The sequence below is a fragment of the Chelon labrosus genome (assembly GCF_963514085.1).
Source record: "Chelon labrosus genome assembly, chromosome: 19".
Lineage (NCBI taxonomy): Eukaryota > Metazoa > Chordata > Actinopteri > Mugiliformes > Mugilidae > Chelon > Chelon labrosus.
This window is the reverse complement of record NC_140352.1, coordinates 1,391,498-1,406,915: the sequence shown is the minus strand read 5'-3', so window position 1 is coordinate 1,406,915 and position 15,418 is coordinate 1,391,498. Positions and strand designations below refer to the sequence as shown.

General features: G+C 40.2%; 1 pseudogene across 1 annotated transcript; it reads right to left on the bottom strand.

Moving 5' to 3' along the window:
* Positions 1-935: 935 nt before the first annotated feature.
* LOC311504242 (neoverrucotoxin subunit alpha-like) lies at positions 936-8,156 on the bottom strand (annotated as a pseudogene). The gene is made up of 2 exons: positions 8,069-8,156; positions 936-3,802 (listed from the first exon to the last, which is right to left on the bottom strand). The product of its transcript is annotated as a neoverrucotoxin subunit alpha-like (transcript).
* Between the last annotated feature and the right edge of the window lie 7,262 nt (positions 8,157-15,418).

The following is a 15,418-nucleotide window of genomic DNA, read 5'->3' as shown; positions in this document are numbered from 1 at the left end:
GGAGCAAAATGAGCCTGATCTGCTCTGGGACAGCAGCGTTTAGACGAACACAGTCAGGTCTCCTCTTCAAAACAGCTTTATTATTTGTCATTATATTATACAAGTATCATATAACGAAATTACGTGGTCAGAAACTTAAGTATCGATCTCATTACATTGGTATCGATATCATCGAAATTTGGATCGATCCGCCCACCACTAGCTACTCCGAACCGGACGAATACAAATACCGTTACACCCCTACTCCTGACAGGACTTTACAATAAACAGGAAACAGTACACAATGTTCAACTCAGGATTCATCTTTATTGATTTTATCCAACAGTGTTACAGAAGTTTTTCAGCTTTACAGACATCAGCAATATTCTGAACTGGTTAACGTCCATGTGTTGAAACCCAGACTAATGCACTGGATACTGGGTCAGTGAAGTATATTCAGTTGTTGACTCAAAATGTCCTAGGATGTTACCTGGAGAGCTTTCCTGAGTGGCACATTTATTTATTAAAATGAAGAATAATTATTGTCCCAATTAATTATCACAATGAGTACAATTAGATAGAATCAGGCTTCAACCCTTCCACATGACCGCTCTAACTTATTTCAGCTATAGACAGCATCAATGCCCCAAACTGTCCAAAAATACTAAATGAAAATAACCTGTAGATTCAAACCTTTACATTTCTAAAAGAACAAAATCACAACACTTATTATTTTACCTCATCAACTAGTTAGTTTGGTTAATATTTAAGGTTTGTCACCTTAATAGCTGTCATTGTGAATCCCAAATAAAAACAACCACATTTACTTAATTAAACAAGAGATACTTGAGTTATTTGTGTTCTAAAATAATAACAAGAACATTCAAAACCATCACATTTCTCACACCTCATTTTAAAAAATTAACTGATTACATGTTACCTAACTACCTTTTAGTTACCTAATATTCACCTCAACTGATAGTAATGTTGACTGAGGATTAGTGATTATATATGAAGCATTAGAGTCATTTTGGGAATCCCCTTTAGAGTCCTTAACAACTAAACTATGTAAAATACAACAACATGCTCTGAAACATAATGTGATTATACGGTATATTCTCTCAAAGTCTGTTATAGTGACATAATGTTCTGTTGCTTTGAAAAAGACAAACAAAAACCACAATCAAAAAACAATGAATATTTACACCAGTGAGTCTAAACTTCATGAACATTCACTGATGGAGCAAACTAATATTCTGTCAGGGTCTGGATGTATCAGACAACAAGTCAACAGATGGTTGGTGCAGTCACCGTGGTGGATGTGGGATCAATGTTCAGGTATGAAGAACTGAACCATGGACCAGGACCAGATGGTTCTGTCAGGATGACTTGATTGGAACCTCTTGAGACTTGAGGGATGGTCCCATTCAGCAGTGGTGCGTGACGACTGATAGTACTGATCATAAGGTTTAGACTCACTGTTATTAGTAGTTAGGGTTAGGGTTAGCACCACAAAACCTTTAAACATGGATTAGGTCGATATGCAAATATAAACTTAGAGTGAAATAATGAGTTTGTTTTTAGTTAACTTTGTTTGTGGTTACAGGTGTTTTCTACTGTTTGTCCTCAGCTGGACACAGGACAGCATAGTTGGGACTGTAGTGAATGTAGAACCCTGGGTAAAGAGGCCCAGTGAATGTGGCCCTGAAGTAGTAGATGATACTCAGTGTGTTAGAGATGACTTTGTAAAAGCACAAACGACCAGCAGGCCTGTCTAGAAACACTCCAATCCGTTTGCTTCCAGGAGATGGCTTATTGTCTTTCCACACTTCACCATAATGCCATGCACAGTAATTATGATCTGGATTAACACCAACATACCAAGATAGGGTATTGTATCCAAGCTCATTTCTTTTATCACTTCCTTTCCTTCCGATTCCTTTGTATGCGACAGCTACACCAATAGAAGTACCCTCATTCAAATCTACCTCCCAGTAATGGCGATCACTGAGCCCTTCTCTACACAAAACCTGAGGCACCTCATCAAACCTTTCTGGGTGATTAGGATATGCCCGCCAGTCTCCACATGTCGCTTTCTTTTTGTTCTCAGACAAAGTGAGGTAGTTGTTTGCTGTGTTTGGGTTGAGGGTGAGATCACAGTAGTCTGATGGAGAGAACAAGACAACAATCTGTTACCAGTTATCACCATTCACTCTGATTGACCACAACAGTCTCATGAAATCATTTTAATTCTTAAAATAAGTTCCTCAATATGTTGATGAGAACAAATAAAAAATATAAATATAAAGAAACTGACAAAAAGATACTTACACCACATTAGATCCCGTCTGTCTGTTACAGCTGTGGGATCAGGAATATCTGGCTTTGAAAAATCGTCCGTGATCAGGTTGCCATCCTTGTAATGGTACATGGTCGCTCCTTGGAACTTCTCATTGGGTTCAGCTGCAACTAGGAAACGAAATCTGCTGCTGCTACTCAGGACTTTGACAATTTTAGAGAATTCTGTAGCTTTCTGTCTCATCTTGGTGAACACTTCATGTGAGAAGAACCACTTGTCTCGTGTAGGCGAAGTCACCGTTTGGGATTTGTGACTACGCACATAGTCGGCCATCTGGTCCATGAAGGGGTCATCAGTTTCCAGAGAGGTGAAAACAAAGCAGAGAGCATGCTCTCCTGGAGCCAGAATCTCTCGGTCAAAATCTGACTCGTTTGAGGTGATCTTTGTTCCCTTCATAATTTCTACACAGGAATTGACAACATTGATTTCTTTCTCTGCATTGTCCAGCCACTTGTCCAGGTTCTCCTGGCTGAACGGTGACTTCTCCTGGTTGTCAAAGAGTTCTTCCAGAGAGCTATCATCTTCTGTACCTGCACGGATGGAAGGAAACTTCTTCTCCATGGCCTGTTTGAGTGTTTTTGTATAATCTTCACAGAGATCTTTGAATTTGCTCAGTTTTTTGTGGATGGGTGGAAAATGCTTGAGCACTTCCTCATCCAGAGCATCATTGCATCTCATTTCTATTTCCCTGATGCTTTCTAGAGCATTCTCAGCTTTCCTCAGTAATGCAACGCTAATCTCTCCTTTACACTCAGGAGCTTCTGGATCCAGACTCTTCAGCGGCGTCAGCCAGACTTTGACAGGAACCGTGTTTTCTCCCTTTTGGCCAAGTAGCTGTGGAAGTTGCTTGTAGGTTTCCACTGCCTCTTCAAATGTCGCAGGGTTGCTTTCTAGAATAAAGTCGCCGTAGAATTTGCAGGAGAATTTCTCTGTCAGTTTCTTTTTCTTCATCAGTCAGCTGGACTTTAGCTTTTGCCTCAAAATCAAACAATGGGATCTTCTTTATGACAACTTCCATGCTAGCCTGGATGTCCTGAACGCTGCTGTTGTCCAACTTCTCGCTGTCAAACACAAAGAAAGCATTTGCCCCATAAAGGATGCCGGTGACAACGTGAGTTGCAGAGCACTTCTTGGTCACATCTTTTATTTGCATGTTTTTGGCTTCAAGATGGGACATCGCCAGTCGTTCAAATGAAGTTGTAGCCTTGTACTGAAGTGTCACTCTGCTCTGTTTCTTGAATTTCTTCTTGTCATTCAGATAACTGGCAGATCCTCCAACTTCAATCAGCCCACACAGGAAACTGGCCTTCAGAGAGGCTTGAACATCCAGCAGAGACGACTTGGAGTCAATGGAGTCTGATGTCGTAACTTCATATGTACTGCTGTTGTGAGGCTGTCTAGTTCTGTTCTTCTCAATAGTTACTTTATCCCACAGTGTGAAATCTGTAGAAAATAAAAAATACCTATCGGTAAATCAAAATCTGTCATTTGATTAACAGTAACATTTCATATTTGTGTGTTCAGGTGTTACAGTACAGACAAGCTATAGCTATTTCGCATGTTCATTGCATATGTACAGTAAGTAAAAGGAAGTGTTGGAGGACTGTCATTTTCTGTAGTGTCTGTATATTTTGATGAACTTTGAAAAGCTCCATTTGCTCATTTCACTCACACTGTTTAATGATGCCCTCCTGCTAATGTCTTGTCGCAGGTGCATATCTAGCGATTCTTGTAGCTCTCAAGTTCTGTACTTGGACTGATACTTTACATATCTGACCTGCTTCCCGTATGAAATATTATTTGGTAACTGCAAATATTTTCACTAGTGTGCAGTATAGTTATCTATGAAGCCAGGTGAAATAAATGAGTTAGTCATTTTCCAAGAATGCTTTAACCCTTCATGGGGCAAGGAAGAAGAAGAAATGAAGAAGTGTCCTAATGTTGTCTAATGTGATAATGCGTATGTTGACAAGTGCCTGAATCTTATGTTCTAATGGTCTAAATACATGTTTACATTTGTTTATCACTTAAAGGGCAAATAACCATACGTATATGGTAACTTCATTGATCTTGAGTTTCTACATGAAAATTAAAAATGTTGACATTTTTCACTGAAGTAAAAAAAAGTCTTCTTATGTTCTACAAGAACACTATGCAGTTGAAATTTAGAATTTCCAAATATTTCAATGAGTTAACAGCTGGATGTCTGATGGTGTTACGTGACAGGCAGGGTCAGGGGGCAGAAATCTGTATATGTGTGTTTTCCCCTCCTGTTCTCCTCTTCCCCTCCTCCTTCTCACTCCTCAGGTTAACTCAACTCAATTAGGATACACCTGTGGACCACACCTGGCCAATCATCACATTGTGCCTGCAGTGACGAGGACTGCTATTCTCTGCCTGCCTGCATTGTTGGTTTTCTATGCAATACATTGTGTCATAAACTTTGTAGTTAAACAATAGGTTTGTGGAGTAAGTGGGATTAGGTAAGTTTGGAGTACTCCGTACATTTTTCTCATTCACGTAGTAATTCATTGTATATACATATTAGGTTTTAGGGTTGGTGCCACTTTTGTATTTATTTTTTGTTAAGCTCCATTTTTTTAGATAAGAGAGACAGGTTTTTGTTTGTATTTTGTTTCAGTTGTAGCCTCAGTATAAGCCTAGTTTTGTTTTATGATTCTTTGGCACAACCGCACCGTCTCACTCTCAGTTGTGTTTTTGTATTAGTGTTGCTTGATTAATAAAGTATTTTTCTTTTCTTCACCACACAAACTCTGTCATCATTTATTTTGATTGTTGTGTTTATGTCTCCTTGCCTGTAAAACATCTAAGGAGTTGTAACGGATGGTTTCAGAATCAGAATTCCCATAAAGGGTTAAAGACATAAAGGTTTAGACCAGCTGGTCTAAAGCAGATGGGTCCCTCCATATGAGCTTACGGTTCTGCTCAAGGTTTCTTTCTGTTAAGAGGGAGTTTTTTCTGCCACTGTTGCCTTAGTGGTGCTCTGTTGGTTTCAGGTTCTGTAAAGTGTCCTGAGACTGAAGTTGTTGTTTTATGCTTGAAAAGTTCTGACTAATTATGTCTTTGAATGTACACTATATTACCAAAAGTATTCGCTCACCTGCCTTTACTCATTCTATGAACTGAAGTGCCATCCCATTCCTAACTCATAGAATTCAATATGATGTCGGTCCACCTTTTGCAGCTATTACAGCTTCAACTCTTCTGGGAAGACTGTCCACAAGGTTGAGGAGAGTGTTTATAGGAATTTTTGACCATTCTTCCAAAAGCGCATTGGTGAGGTCACACACTGATGTTGGTCGAGAAGGCCTGGCTCTCAGTCTCCGCTCTAATTCATCCCAAAGGTGTTCTATCGGGTTCAGGTCAGGACTCTGTGCAGGCCAGTCAAGTTCATCCACACCAGACTCTGTCATCCACGTCTTTATGGACCTTGCTTTGTGCACTGGTGCACAGTCATGTTGGAAGAGGAAGGGGCCCGCTCCAAACTGTTCCCACAAGGTTGGGAGCATGGAATTGTCCAAAATGTTTTGGTATCCTGAAGCATTCAATGTTCCTTTCACTGGAACTAAGGGGCCAAGCCCAGCTCCTGAAAAACAACCCCATACCATAATTCCTCCTCCACCAAATTTCACAGTTGGCACAATGCAATCTGAAATGTACCGTTCTCCTGGCAACCTCCAAACCCAGACTCGTCCATCAGATTGCCAGATGGAAAAGCGTGATTCATCACTCCAGAGAACGCGTCTCCACTGCTCTAGAGGCCAGTGGCGGCGTGCTTTACACCATTGCATCCGACGCCTTGCATTGCACTTGGTGATGTGTGGCTTGGCTGCAGCTGCTCGGCCATGGAAACCCATTCCATGAAGCTCTCTGCGTACTGTACTTGGGCTAATCTGAAGGTCACATGAAGTTTGTAGCTCTGTAGCAATTGACTGTGCAGAAAGTCGGCGACCTCTTTGCACTATGCGCTTCAGCATCCGCTGACCCCTCTCCGTCACTTTACGTGGCCTACCACTTCGTGGCTGAGTTGCTGTTTTTCCCAAACGCTTCCATTTTGTTATAATAGAGCTGACAGTTGACTGTGGAATATTTAGGAGCGAGGAAATTTCACGACTGGATTTGTTGCACAAGTGGCATCCTATGACAGTTCCACGCTGGAATTCACTGAGCTCCTGAGAGCGGCCCATTCTTTCACAAATGTCTTGTTTCACAGTCTGCATGCCTGAGTGCTTGAATTTATACACCTGGGGCCAGGCCAAGTGATTAGAACACCTGATTCTGATCATTTGAATGGGTGAGCGAATACTTTTGGTAATATAGTGTATTGTAGACCTTTAAACTGAAGTGTGTTTGTTTATCCTTGGTTTCTAGTTCATTTTTTACACTTCTGAAGTCTATTAACAGCCCTTCAGTAAATCCTCCTTCACAATGGCTGTAATTTTCAGTTTGTTTTAAAACTGTTGAGATAAGCTAATTCACATGTACAAACATTTTGGAGACTGTGACCTACATCATGTTACACTGGTGACACCATACACTATCAATTATATTAAGTTCAACATCTAAACTTCCACATAGTATTACAGTACGCCCTTTAACAAATGTCTTTGTAGTACGTAACGTAGCACATAACGAAAATAGAAGTGTTACGTGCGGCTGCTCTCCCGTCTCCTCCTGGTGACTCCTCCCCTGGCCTGTTGAGCACTTGAATATAATTTGTGCCCAGGTAGGGGAGGAGACTATATAAGGAGGCGAGGGAGGTGGCTCTCTCTCTCTCTGCGCTCGCTCGCACCTACTCATTCTGGCACTACTCACCATCGCTATCGCACGTCGCGACAGCGCCGGGTGGTGGTAGTATTCATGTTTCTTTGTCCCTTTAGCAGGGGGTTTATTTCTTCATTATTTTAGTTTGGATTGTAGGTGACCGGTAGTCCTGTTTTCGGTTTTTGTTCACGTTGTAAGGTTTACTTTAAAAGCACTTTAAGTTAGTTGGGATGAGGTCGGGGTCCTACGGCCCTATGTGGGCTGGCCTCGGGTCCGAATCTCTCTTTTGTTCCTTTTGGCCGGCACCTACAGTCCTTTTTGGTTCTTTGAGTTTGTTTATCCCCTGCTTTTGGTTGTGAATTTAATAAAACACACATTTTTTGGTACTCCGATTGTTGCTTGGCGTCCCTTAATGTGTTATGTGTATGTTGAGCCGTGCTGACCGTAACAAGAAGTATAATAATAATTTAATGACAATTTAAAATGCTAGATTTAATATTCTCTATTCTGTTCTGATGTTCTATTGAGGACTAGTTGTGATGTTATACCGTACTCATTGAACAAAATAAGATAGCAAAACAAAATGGCAAGAAGTGACCCAATAAGACATCAGTGTCATGATTTATACACTCAGAATTGAAGATGCACTCATAAAGTGTTGACGGCGTTGCATGACAACAGGATTTCTAGAAAGGTGCAAGTTCTTAAAAAGGGATGAATCTCATACCAATAAACTTGGAAACCAAGAACATTTACAATTGCAATTATATGGAAGAAAACTAAAGTTGTGACAGTTTACATTTTGAAATTAGGTCAAATTGACACGAGGACAACAGGAGGGTTAAGAATCTTCATCCCACTCAACAAGGTTTTGGTCTTGATTAATACTGTTAATCAGTACCTATTTGTGCAAATGTGGATCTGCCACAATAAGTCACATCTCACCTGTGAACAGTTTATCACTCTGGGCATCGTACAGCATCCCTAGTGAGAAAGGTCGACCCAGAGCTGCCACATTCTCATTTGAATCCATGTCTCCAACCTGAGTTAAGTAGAAAGCATCATGTATAAAACCAAACACTTTCTAAATCAAAGTCATACTCTCAGAGGTAAAGCAGGTGTTTTTAACACATTCATCCTCTTAAACAGAGACAAGACACAAACTGACTGAAATGTTTACACTTTGAATATTTAAGAAACTAAAATACTAAAAACAAAACGAAAAGACTGACAGATTTAAATGAAATCCAAACTCTCCTTTAGGTTTTTCATTACCTGCTGAAGGTTTGTAGTTCAGCTGAGTTGACTGGAAGTCTGCTTGACCCGTAAGTGAAGCTTCCAGCCTACAGCTTTACTTATATCCTGTTAAAAAGCTCCTCCCTCTGTCACACCTGGAAAACCTTCAGTTGTTTTCATACTTCCAGTAGTGACATCATCAGGTCCAAATAAGGCCTTTATTTAAACTGATTGTGTTCTAGTGTTTTATTTAGTCTACCCTTGATGACTTAGTTTGAGCTTCACTGTAGCTGCAATGCCAGTTCAAGTACTAAATGATCTGTTCAATGTACACCTGTAAGACAATGCAATGGCTTTGTTGTTTCTTTGGCAACTAAACAATAATGTGAAAAGTCAGATAAAAGGATAGATGAATTAATGTTTTAATAGAAAGCCTAGCCGATTGAAGGTACAGCCGAAAAACTCACAGTACTAAAGTGTGTCATCATGTCAAGAGCTGAAGGGCCCCCTTTCAGACATTTCATTAACATCCAACTTGGTAAATCTGTTAAGATCTACTTTATTTTAGAGGCAAAGACTCAGATTAGAACTGAACCCTGGACGCTTCATCCTCAGAGGAACCAGGTCTCTGCTGAGCTGTTGATGTCTGAGATCAGATCACTCAGATTCATCTGTAGACAGACAATAATTTTGATCGGATTGCCCAGGACGGATGTTAATGTCAGAGTCTGCACCTCCATCTTATTTAAATAATTAACTCCACTGAAGAAAAAGAAAACTATCAATAGATTTCAAACAACAGTCACTTTCCCTGGAGAAAGGGTTAGGGTTAGGGTTGTATAAGAACAGAGTGTTAGGTGCAAAGAGAAGGCCCAAAACTAAAATGAGCAGTCAAACCCCAAACATCTTGTAACTGAAGTCATTTTGATGCAGGAGAAATCACCTTTCTGTTGATGAGTGATTTCAGAGACTAGTGAACCAGAAGAAGTTATTTATTGTAAAGGGGACATTACTGTCCACTCTTCAAATATATTAAAAAGATCAAACAGCCACAGGCTGCTTGTTGTTTCTCATGAATGTTAATCTTATTCAAATCATTGAAGTGATATCTAATGCCAGGTGAGCAGAGCGTCAGTGAGAGCAGGTTAATTAGAAGAATCTGCAATTGTTATGTAGAACACAAACTGTAGCCACAAGGACAGAAGGTAAGGAGAAGGAACAGAAACTCTTCAAACAATCACTCAGAACATGTGGATATCACAACTGGGATTTTGTCTAAAGCACAATAATATATATCTTATGCTGAACAAGTATCTGAGATACTCAGGAGGACTACAGGTCCAAGTGAGTGTCAGGTCATTATCAGACTTTAGTCATGTGACCTTCAGGTGATAAAAACCTAAACTCCTCCACCAGACATTTAGATCTGAACACTTGGAGGAGACGTCTTCTACAAACACAACAAGTCCACATTTTTTTGTTTTCCATAGGCTCTACGTATACATATAATGTTTTCAAAATGTCAATACTGCACATATGTACTCTGTATATTACATATAATCCTTTTAGACTCTAGGTCATAGTTACTTCTGACACTTCTATGCTTGTACTAACTGTCTTTGCATGTCTGGTTTGATTCTAACTATATTTTATTGCCTCTTTACCTGTTCCTAGCATAATGACAGTAGAGTCAAATCTCAGCTTATACTACTTTATCTTGACATCACAATTGGGTCCATGTCAAAGTCACTCCAATCCTTCCACTTGACCAACTTTCCCGATCTTTATTGTAAAAGTAATGGAATCCTGCTGCTGTTTTTTTTTTTTTTTTCAGTCACAACATAAAGCTGTTATTTTCCACCTTTACAGTAATATACAGGCAAGGGATCAGCAGTTAATTAAAGTGACTCATCTGTGGTATATTTGTAAGGTTTTACTGTACACTGCTACATGTAGTTCATATGTGGACAATTATTTTTACTCTTTTCTAAACATGTGCCTTGATAAATTATTCCTTCCCAGTCTTGCTATAAAGATACCACATTTTAGTGCAGTGTATAAATGTAGCATGAACTGAAGTTTTAAATGAATAATACAGCTTCAAAGGGACCACGTGTTTTTTCAGAGAAATTAGAGCCTGAAGATTTAGGACAAAACTAAAATATCAGTCATTTAACAAAGAAGAAATAACTGTAGATTCATTTTCATGTTGAATGTTATCTCGTGGTCCACGTTGATATGGAAATCTCTGATACAGAGTTTGGTGTATCTCAGACAGGAAGTCTCTTATTTTGGCCTTCGGTCACTGTTTACATGGACACACCTGCAATTGAGATTAGATTTCATATCAAAGTTCACAGGAAATGTTTTGTTTTCAAATATCATGGAAGTTTCTCAGTAAGTTAATCTTGCCAAGACAATGTGAGGTGTGGACGGTTGGTAATTTGCTGCTTTCTTGAGAACTGACCTTATCACTGATGCCTTCTGTAAATTATCCTGATCATTCACAGATTATGTCGTGTTCTTTTAAACCTTGTGTAGTTTTCTCACAACTTTATCATTTGATTGTGATTCTATGATGCTGATGATATCCACACAAGTCCTTCCTGTTTGTTTTCTTCTTCCTTTAGATAGTGTCCAAACTACGGCCCGTGGGCCAGCTGCAACCCGCCATCCAATTTACATTGGCCCTTATCAAAGTCTAAAAATATAATGGAGTATGGCCCACACATGATATGCACGTCTTAGTCTTAACACTAGGTGGAGCTACTGTCTTGAACAAGGCAGTATATCTACAAAGCAAGCAATCAGCAAAAAGGTTTTGAAGCTGTGTGGAGTTACAGCGGACGGGGCTCCAGCAATGACAGGCGAGCACAAAGGAATGGCCTCTATGGTATACGCCAAGGTGCGAGACAAGGCTATAAAATGCACTGTATTATCCACCAAGAATCCATCCTCCTCTGTGCCAAGACAGTCCTGCTTGGTGATGTGATCAACACAGTTGTGAAAACTGTCAATGTAATTCGGGCACGAGGGCTCTACCACGGGGAATTTCAAGCTTTCCTCTCTGATGTCGATGCTGAATACGGGGACCTCCTCTACCATTCTGGTTTTATTCCCTGAGATCAAACATCGACAAGTTTTTGAAGGAGAAGGGCAGACCTCTTCATGAGCTCAGTGACCCTCTATGGTTGGCAGACCTGGCTTTTAGCTGATCTCACCGATCATCTCAACACCCTGAACAAGACACTTCAAGGCAAAGACCAGCTCGTACTACAACTGTGTGCGCACATGAACGCACTCTGTGCTAAGCTCCGCCTCTTTCTGCGCAACTTCAGTGTAGCGATACTTTGTGTAAATACACCTAATGTGTCTGGTAAATCTAAAAAAAAAGTAGTGTATTTCAAATCATAGCTACATAAAGAATACAAGAGCTGAAATAGCTCCACACATGACTCCGTTTACACTCTGTCGTGTCTGCAGACTGAGTGATTGACTGAGTGATGCATTACGTACTTACACAGGAAAAAGTAGACGCCGCCAACCGCAAGATCTCAATAGTTTAGTTACTTTCCACTGTGTTCCTGTTAATGATATAAATTACTTCAAATGACTGAAGTATCAAAAGTGTCGATATTTTGATTTGAGAATCGATTTTTCAGCATAAGGATCTGGTATCGGAGGTATCGATATTTCAGTATCGATCAGCACATCACTAGTCCAAAATCAAATGCACATTTCCAAATGCCAAGCGCTCTGCTAAAATGGAAGAACACGTGTCTGTGATCAAATCTCTCATTGAAGAATTTAGTTGCCATAATGTTTTGCCATTGAGAAGGAAATCACACTGTTTGCAGCTCCGTTTTTGATGAATGTAGAAGAAGTGGAAGAGAGTCTGCAATTAGAACTGATCTCAACCTCTCATTTAAACATATCAGTACTTGTTTATAACATTTACACACAAATAATATATGCATACAAAATATATAACTTTTACAACCTTGCTGTCTTGCGCCAAGTGGATTGTCAAACTGAATAAAAGGACAAAAACATTTAAATACATGATTTCTATATCATTTAATTATTTTTTACTTTATTATTAGCACTAGGAATAATAAAGGGCAGATTATGAATGGATTCAATTCATGGATATGCAGTACAATTCTTGAAAAGGTATGAATGTCACTATGTGTCTGTGTGTGTTTTATGTGCATCAGATTGTAGTTTATCGATCATATTTCATTCTGCAGAGATGCCTCGTAAGGAGAGGAGGTTAAAGCAAAAACAAAAGGAGCTGCATGAGGCTGTGAAAGGCAGTGGATCACTCACCAGCTGGATGACAAAGAGCACAAAAGGTAAGAATAACATGGTATGGTGGGTTAATTATTGATGGTGTAAGAGATGTTAATTGGATTAAACTAAGAGCAAATTGTGCCTTGTTTCCAGATGGACAGGGAGTGAGTGATGATAGGTCAGAGGAGGAGATGGAAGGAGAGAAAGAGGAAGAGATTGTGCCTCAGAGAAATGAGAGTTTTCTGGGAACAGAAAGCAAGGAGGAGACAGAGGCTGGAGGAAAGATGTCAGAGGTTATTGAGGAGCCCACACAGGATGTTGAGGTAGAGGGAGCATCAAGCCAGGAGGAGACTGAAACCAGAGGGAGGCAAACATTCTCACACCAGCTTGGACTTACCCACTCAAATGATCCTGCCCATGCCCTGCAATTACATATCAAATATGATGAAGCCTTCATTCAGTTGAGCAACAGTATTGGACCCTGTCAACCAGCGCTCTCATCATTTCCAAAGAATGAAGAGGGGTGTCATGTCAAAAGAAATGGTATGAGAACAACCCATGGCTAGAATACTCCCCAAGTCTTTTTTGAATGAGGAAAAATACACGAGCTGCAAAACCTGGAAAACAGAAGGAGAAAGGCTCTGGAGAGAATTAAAGAGCACAGTGCTTCAGTGTGTGTGGTATGGTGAGATAGAACAACTTTAAACAGAAATCACTGGAGGCAGCTTTCTAAATGGGTGACTGTGCATCACAAGCTGCTAAAGACAGAGAAAGAGAAAAAAACTGAGAAATCTTGTCCCGATTACAAGCCAAATGTCTTCACCTGACAACACAGGGCATGCCTTACAGAGGAGATGATGAGACCCTGTCAAGCCAAACTCCAGGTACTTTCCTAGAGTTGTTGAAGCTGTTTAGCTAATATGACTGTAATTAAATTACACCTGGAAGCCATAAAAGAGAAGCAGGGACCTGGTAAAAGACCTCTTGTCTCACTCCTCTCCAACAGAAGTCAGAATGATATGATCAAAGCTTTGGACATATCAGTCAAACGAGTAATCCAAAAAGAAATCCAAGAGACTGAAACCTTTTCAATTCTCATGGATGAAACCACAGGTGCTGCACACACTGAACAGGTTTCTTTTGTTATCAGGTACGTACATAACATGCAAATCAAGGAGTGCTTTCTTCAGGTGTGTAATGTTCAAGGTAGTGATAGGTCTACTGGAAGAAAATGATCTGAAGCTGGAAAACATCCGTTGTCAAGGGTATGATGGTGTTGCAAACATGAGTGGACGCTTTAAGGGTCTTCAGTCAAGAATCCTAAAAAGAAATCCAAAGGCCTTGTACGTACACTGTCAGGCACATTGCCTTAATCTGGTGTTAGTTGAAAGTGCAATGTCGAACATCTGTTTTGTCAGCTTTTTCAACTTAGTTGAAAAACCTTATACTCCACTGGAGCTGCAGAAGCTGTCAGACACGGGCTGGGCCTGCAGAGAAACTGCCCTTCGCACTCTGAGGAAGGTCCTCCCAGCTGTCATGCAGTTTTTTGCAGAAATGACACAAGACGGACCAGACTTTTCAGCAGGTGATGCAATGATTCTTCTCAAGAGCATCAACTCTGAATTCTTCCTGTGTCTGGAGATCACCTGTCCAATCTTCCAGGTGACTGCAATGGTCTCTGATGCTTTGCAGCAGAAAGACATATGTCACAGGGCAGAAAAGTATTTTAGCATGACTGTAGTTTTTTACTTGGTTTTATATTTTATTGAGTTTTTACTATTGCATGCTTTTGCTTGTGTTGTGTTTTTAATTGTTTTATTTATTATGTTTTTAATGCATGCGTGTGGATTTAATTAACGACTGCCTGTGAACGCACCACTTGATTGAGCAGCTACACCTGGGAGGTTCCGCCCTTTCCCCGAACCGCTGAACCAAACGGCAGCGGCGGAGAGTGGCGGAGGGATATATAATAGGCGCGTTCGACTTCATGCAGATCTGTGCAGATCTGACTTGACGTGATGCATGCTGGGTTGTTATGCTCATAGATCTCGAATATGATTGGTTAAAATGAACTTGTTCTACCCAGCATGCATCACGTCAAGTCAGATCTGCCAGCTGTGTTCCGAAATCACTCACTCATTCCCTACTCCCTACTCCCTAAATAGGGAAATAAATGTAGTGGACTATATAGTGAGCTCAACAGAAAAAAATTTCGGACACTTTCGGACACTTCTCTTGGCGCCGGTAATTACGTCATCGCTGTCGCACAATTAAAACGTACCACATGAATGTCTTCTCACATAATACTTGTCCATTTACTACTGCATTTTTATTAAATTAGAGTCTTTTGATTACTGTCCTGTACTTTTTATTTATTTTCTGCCATATTTAATTTACTTTCCGCGCCAAGAGAACTTCTGGCAATGCATGATGGGACATCTTGCTCCGGTTAGTGACCATCGGATGTTCACTACATTTCGCGGTGAATTGTGGGATACATGCAGTGCACTATATAGTGGACACTAAACATTCGGACACCACTACAAAATGGCGTGGTCACTATATAGTCGTTAGGGAGTGATTTCGGACACAGAGCAGCCATACGACTAAAACGTCTCCCTATATACAGTAGTTTGTGTTTCATTGAATGGACTTCATGTGGCATCTCAAATCACTCTCTGTTTACTACAAAGAGCACAACATTTATTACCTAATCATTTTATTTGAGTCTCAAAACTGTAAAGAACGTATCTCCCTTATAGTTTC